Source organism: Mirounga angustirostris, unplaced genomic scaffold (genome assembly GCF_029215605.1).
Source record: "Mirounga angustirostris isolate CCGP_5_RB_7025 unplaced genomic scaffold, mMirAng1.0.hap1 SCAF_16, whole genome shotgun sequence".
NCBI classification, from domain to species: Eukaryota; Metazoa; Chordata; class Mammalia; order Carnivora; family Phocidae; genus Mirounga; species Mirounga angustirostris.
The window spans coordinates 59,161,113-59,167,482 of NW_026991724.1; positions in this window are offsets into that span (position 1 = coordinate 59,161,113).

Below are 6,370 nucleotides of genomic sequence, written 5' to 3' on the forward strand. Positions count from 1 at the left end.
GCTCCCTGCTCCGCGGGAAGCCTGCTTCTCTCTCTCCTACTCCCCCTGCTTGTGTTCCCTCTCCCTGTCAAATAAATAAATAAAATCTTTTTTTAAAAAAAATTTTTTTTTTTAAATTTTATTTATTTATTTGACAGAGAAAGACACAGCGAGAGAGGGAACACAAACGGGGAGTGGGAGAGGGAGAAGCAGACTCCCCGCCGAGCAGGGAGCCCGATGCGGGACTCGATCCCGGGACTCCAGGATCATGACCTGAGCCGAAGGCAGTCGCTTAACCAACTGAGCCACCCAGGCGCCCAATAAATAAAATCTTTAAAAAAAAAAAAAAGAATTTCCAAAATGTCAGGACTCTAATAACTCTGATAACTTGAATGCACAAAAAATATTTTTAAATATAAATGTTAGTGCTAAATTTTATTCATGGAATTAGCTGTTGAAGGCAGATTGAATGCAATCATGATACCAGTTGTATGGCTTTTATTACATGAGTCTTTTGAGTATTCACCTTACCTCTTTTGTTCACTGAAGAATTAGTTAAGGTGTTAATATTTTTATATAGTTTAATATTTCTTCTGTAATTTGAAATCCTGAGTTGCCCTTGAATAATGCAGATGTCTATTTACAGTACTAACATGTATCAACTATACCTCCTGATACTTAACACAGACTTCTCTACCTTCCATTTGTCAAATAAAACATTAATGTTTCAAAGTTACTTCTTCAGAAGTTTACAAATCCCAATTTCTCTGCATTTTAAAATTTTTTAACTTTTTTTAAAGATTTTATTTATTTACTTGACAAAAGAAACACAGCAGGGAGAGTGGGAGAGGGAGAAGCAGGCTTCCCACTGGGCAGGGAGCCCGATGCAGGACTCGATCCTGGAACTCCAGGATCATGACAGGAGCTGAAGGCAGTTGCTTAACCAACTGAGCTACCCAGGCACCCAATATGTTCACCTTTTAAAAATCTTTCCTGCATGCCTAGTAGCTTTAGCACAATTTTTTTAAAAAGCTAAAGTCTGTAAGCCTTTGGGTACACAGTCTGTAAGCCTACATCTATACAAATTATTACAAAATTTAAATTACTATAAATGCTGGAAGGGCAACTAGGTGAATATGATCAAGTACAAGAAGAACTAGTCTGAGGGTGATGAAAACATTCCTTGAGAATATATTTTTTTTATGTCTGGAATGATTATTGTGCAGTAATTTACTAAGTCTAGTATTGGGAAGAACATTACAAAGAGAAAGTTCCTGAGAAGGGTGGTGCTTATTTAATGATCTAGAAGTAAGGCGATGATTCAGAATCACAGCTTAAGAATTTTTTCTTGTGGGGCGCCTGGGTGGCTCAGATGGTTAAGCGTCTGCCTTCGGCTCAGGTCATGATCCCAGGGTCCTGGGATCGAGTCCCGCATCGGGCTCTCTGCTCCTTGGGAGCCTGCTTCTCCCTCTGCCTCTCTCTCTCATGAATAAATAAATAAAATCTTTAAAAAAAAAAAAGAATTTTTTCTTGTAAAACAACTGTGAGCCTGATTCTTCTCTTTGGCAGTATAAAGAGCTCATCCCTTGTAAAGCATTAGAAAATTAGTAGTTACCTTTCTTTTATGCTATGTTAAGGTGCTCCTTTTTTATGTTATACTATCAATAAGCAGACTTGTAGTAAGTTTTATTTTTCATTTCATCTTAAGCCTTAAATTTTCATTAACTTTCAAATCCTTTTCAGATTAGGTCTTTATACTTATTCCAATAATGTTTTTGCATCTCTTGGTTCAATCAAAGATGGAGAGATTGATTCCTCTTTTTGTGTGCAGAGGAGAAAAATGAATGATTTAACAAATTTTTCTTTTTTTTTTTTAAGTCTGTTTATTTGAGAGAGAGAGTGAGCACAAGCAGGGAGAGCAGCAGGCAGAGAGGGAGAAGCAGGCTCTCTGCTGAGCGGGAGCCCAGTGCGGGGCTTGATCCCAGGACCCCAAGATCATGACCTGAGCCAAAGGCAGACGCTTAACTGACTGAGCCACCCAGGTGCCCCAGATTTTTCTTTTCCAATGTGGGATTTGAGAAGTCTTTTGACAATTCCACAGATTTTAACAAAACCAAGTTGAGTGTCCATTTTCCAGATATGTGTCTCCTGCACAAAGGTATGTACTCAAGTGACACTTAAGAATTTTAGCCAGCTCAGAATTCTGCAGATGGAAGGAAAGCTAAGGAAAGGACGTCTACAAATAGGATAAAGAGAGACAGAGTTGGGGTGCCTGGGTGGCTCAGTCATTAAGCGTCTGCCTTCAGCTCAGGTCATGATCCAGGGTCCTGGGATCGAACCCTGCATCGGGCTCCCTGCTCCGCGGGAAGCCTGCTTCTCCCTTTCCCACTCCCCCTGCTTGTGTTCCCTCTCTCGCTGTGTCTCTCTCTGTCAAATAAATAAAATCTTAAAAAAAAAAAGAGAGAGAGTTGAAAAGGAAGTACCGGGGAGGAAGTTTTAAGCTTATCATAAAGTACCTAATGCCAGAGTTCCTACGTGGACCCTGCAAATACTGTTTATACACAGGAAAAAAAGAAAAGAAAATTCTCGTTAACCAGTGGCCCTCTTTCTATACTTGTTACAAACAGGCTTCCTAATGCAAATTAGACTCTTAAGTTGCCTACCTGAAAGATTATTTAGGTAGAGTATTTTCTTAGGTAGATGTCAGCTATACTCTGTGTTTTCAGTTATGTGAAATAAAGGTTAGAAATAGGCTTAGGGCGCCTGGGTGGCTCAGTCGTTACACGTCTGCCTTCGGTTCAGGTCATGATCCCAGGGTCCTGGGATCAAGTCCCGCATCGGGCTCCCTGCTAGGCAGGGAGCCTGCTTTTCCCTCTGCCTCTGCCTCTCTCTCTCTCTCTGACTCTCATGAATAAATAAATAAAACATTAAAAAAAAAAAGAAGAGGCTTAATTCTCCCTGTTGATAAAGGGGAGAGACTCCCCCTCCCTTTTGTCACAACATTTACTATAGAGAATCTATAAGCACCTCCTGATCCCTTTGAAGACTACATAGGCCTTTGGCCCCTAGGGCTCCGTTACTCCTGCGTTCATGACCTATATTGTTTAATTCCAAAAAGTACTGTCATGCAAGTAAGTTTCTTTTTCCTCTGGATAATGTCAATAAACTAACACACATAGTCACCCCAATTACAAACATAAAGTTAGGATAAACTCTGTGTGACAAATGATGCTTTCAGGTGACCTTACTAGAGAACAGGTTCTATTTATCTTCTAAATATGTATATAATGGGTTCTATCTGCTTTCTGTATAATAGGGTGAGATTTTTTTCCTGCAAGTCTTTGTAATTTCTTAGCTAGCTGATTTCTGATGCACATCACAGTCTGGCTTAATACTTACTCAATAATGTGGTATAAAAAGAAATATATTTGGTCTTGGTCCCCTGTGCCCTGTTCCTGGCACAGAGAGCCTACAACCCTTGTTACCTCCTGAGTGATAGGAGTATCTTGTGTCATTCATAAGGAGCCCCCTTTTGAGCACACCTGAATTTATGCTAAAGAAGTGTGTTAGGGTGGGGGCCCTAAATAGAATCAGGATGGGGAGTGGTCATCAGAAACATTGGGGTTAGAGGCTTGGAACTTTTAGCCCTACCACTGACCTCCGGGGGCTGGAGCTAGAGATTGAAGCTCTATAAAAACTCCTAAACAAGAACAGTCGAGGAGCCTCCAGATCTGTAAATATCCCTGTGGGTGGCACACTGAAGTTCCACGAGGACAGAAGCCCCTGCACCAGAGACCCTTCTGCACCTCACCCCATGCACTTCTTCATCTGCCTGTAAACATACCTCCCAGGGTTCTGTGAGCCATCCCAGCACGATAATCGAGTGAGAAGAGGGGTCGGGAGAACCTCTGATTTACAGCCAGTCAGTCTGAAGCACAGGGACCACCTGGATTTGTGACTGGCATCTGAAGGGGACAGTCATCCTGTGGGACTGAGCCCTTAACCTGTGCAATATGATGTTATCTCCAGGTGGATAGAGGCAGATGGAGTGTGGAGAGGATGATTCTGTTTTACAGCCCCAACAGTCCCCACCACACACACCTGCAGGGACAAACGTCATCACCCATCTCCTCACTAGTTAGTGTGCAGGATTATGGGTGAGGGTGATCAGTTGGACAGTGTCAGAGACTCAGCAAGCAGCACCCAGAACGTGGCAATCTAATGAGCAAAGGCCTCAGCAATGTCAACAAATAATAACAAGGCAAGTAGGACCTGTGGGTTAACAGACATTTGAGACAGCTACTGTAGGGCATCAGGATATGTTCTGGATCCTAATTGTAATACATATGGCTGAAGAAACAACACTTTTGAGTCACATTGAGAAAATGGAGCATTAATGACATTTTGTCATATTTAAAATTTTTATTCATTTACTTATCTATCCAGAAAGCACCACAGTGCATGGGAGGGAGTGGTGGACGGAGGGAAGCTGGGGCAGAGGGAGAGAGGGAATCTTAAGCAGTCTCCACACCCAGGGCAGGGCCCAATGCTGGGCTCACTGGGCTTGATCTCACAACCCTGAGATCATGACCTGAGCTGAGGTCAAGATTTCAAACGCTTAACCCAAGAGACAACCCAGGCACCCCTTCTGCAGCAGTTTTACTTGCAGCCCGCCAAACTGGAAACAAAATAATGATAAAGAGATGAATACAGAAATAGTGCTATATCGATAGAACATACTTCTCGAAGATATAAAGAATGAACTGCTCATTTAAGCACCACAGATTTAAAAAAAAAAGTCACATAAGGGGACATAAGGAAAGGAGGATGAAACACTTTTAAGTGGTGCCTGGGTGGCTCAGTTATTAAATGTCTGCCCTCGGCTTGGATCAAGATCCCAGGGTCCTGGGATCAAAGCTGCATCGGGCTCCCTGCTCAGTAGGAAGCCTACTTATCCCTCTCCCACTCCCCCTGCTTGTGTTCCCTCTCTCGCTGTGTCTCTGTCAAAATCTTTTAAAAAAAAACACTTTTAAGACTCCAATCATATAGGGCGCCTGGGTGGCTGTTGGGTTAAGCGACTGCCTTCGGCTCAGGTCATGATCCTGGAGTCCCGGGATCGAGTCCCGCATCGGGCTCCCTGCTCGGCGGGGAGTCTGCTTCTCCCTCTGACCCTCCCCCCTCTCATGTGCTCTCTCTCATTTTCTCTCTCAAATAAATAAATAAAAAATCTTTAAAAAAAAAAAAAAGACTCCAATCATATAAATTCTAGAAAATGCAAGCTCATCTACTATAATGAAAAGCAAGTCAATGGATGCCTTGAGGAGACATTATTAAAAGACAAAAAGTAAATGTGGGGGTGATGGAAAGGTTTATTATCATGATTGATGGCTTCATGGGTTTATGTGAAAGTCAAAATGTCAAATTGCACAATTTAATGACGGACATTGCATGTCATTTGTACCTTACTGAAACTTAAAAAAATATGGTTAAAATTAAGTCTGGATTCCCTATTCCTCAGAAAATTAAGTTTGGCCACCATACTGACTCTACCATCTTTCTCCTCATCAGAAGGCATTTGCAAAAATAGGTGAGCAATGAAGGTATTCCGAGTTCATTCAACAGGGATACCGGCTGAGTCACAAAAGGCCTCTCGGCTGCACTAAGAGATCTCTCCCGTCTCTGTCCTTGCTTTGCTACCATGCAAAACCATGGCCTTTGGTGAACAGCCCAGAGGGAACAAGGAATCCGCAAAACCTTTAGATTATTTTTTTCTGACAGGCCCTCAGCTGCACAAGATACATCCTTGTGTAGGTCCTGAGAATATCTCGACCTGCTCGTCCTTCACAGTCCTAGTGCCTAAACACTGTGAGAGGTACATTCCAACTCGTTCACTGGTCTCCTGCACTCTCTATTAATTCAGGGTTTCTGTACCAACAATCATTCCCCTGGCCCTTATAATCTTAAAACCAGTGATGTTACTCTACAGAATTCAGGACATCAAGGCCCCTGGCTCTGCTGCTGGGTCTGGGGAAGAGATTTCCTTCACCAGCCCCGAGTACCATGCCATCAATATCCCCTGTGAACAAGAGAACAAGACCATGCCGCTCAGAAGCACTGAAGGTTGTCAAAACAACAACCAACAACTGCCCCCTCTTCGGGTTGAAACTCTGACCCCACACTTGGCATCCAAGTATAAATTAGGACCACAGAGCCCTCCAGTCTTTCCTTAAAGGCTTTGAGCAGCCATGCAAAGTAGGCCCAAACTGGAGAGTTATCTTCTGCCATCATATGGTCCCTTCTGAGGCACACAACTCTGTTCACCCCTTCTTGCTCGCAAACACAGTTAATTTCAACACACACACACACACACACACACACTGAACAGAATCCC